The sequence below is a fragment of the Octopus bimaculoides genome, chromosome 3, assembly GCF_001194135.2.
Source record: "Octopus bimaculoides isolate UCB-OBI-ISO-001 chromosome 3, ASM119413v2, whole genome shotgun sequence".
Lineage (NCBI taxonomy): Eukaryota > Metazoa > Mollusca > Cephalopoda > Octopoda > Octopodidae > Octopus > Octopus bimaculoides.
In genome coordinates this window covers 76,723,930-76,724,856 of record NC_068983.1, presented here as the reverse complement: position 1 = coordinate 76,724,856, position 927 = coordinate 76,723,930, and positions in this window count along the sequence as shown.

The window sequence follows — 927 nt, the reverse complement described above, 5'->3', positions numbered from 1 at the left end:
ATCCTGGCGTTGCCCTGGTCTTATAATTTTCAGCCACATTGTATTATTCGTTTCTTTCTTATGGGCAGTATCGGCACACGAGGCTAAATACTTGGCAAGTAATCTGTATTCACCCTCTCATCTTGGTTACCACTTTTACATATTTTGATTCTATCGGCTACTGAAAATTGTATCGTGTGTGCGTGCCTGTGAGTAATTGTGTGTGTGTGTGTCATTTTTGTAATGATGGACCTGGCCGCAGATAAAGCTATGCAGGAGAACATGTGAATTGTGGGTTAAAAACCACTTTGCATAAAATGTCAAAGGCTCATATTACCTGCAAACGTACTTTTGAATGATTATATATATATATATATATATATATATATATATAAGGTTGAGGAAGGGTATTGGATCCAACGAAACCCAAAGACACAGGTAATACCGAGTAAGTGCTGTATACCGATTAGTTTGCCCCAGTCGTTGTATGAACAGGATTGGGGATTATAAGTCGTGTATTAGCGTGCGTATGTGTAAATATATAAAAGGATAACGAGAGCAATGGTAAATTGACTTGACTTGGGGCATCCTTTCAAGTAAACACAAGCAATATACGTCGGACACAATATGGCAGCAACTATTTCCGGAAAATTCCCACAAGGATTACTTTACACGGATACTTACTACTGGAATGAAACTACAAACCAAGTACTGTTCTCTCTTTCTTTCTTTTTTCATCGCATCACACTCACTCTCACTTCGTACTATAACTCTCCGCCTATGGATATAATAACCGATTCCTTTACTATTTCTGTCTCCGATTAAGGGAAGTACTGGATCTTCCCAGAAACAGCTGTAAGATTCTAGCCATAAAATATATTTCCAACTTTACCATTGCACTTTTCATCCTTTTATATATTTACACACACACACACACACACACACACA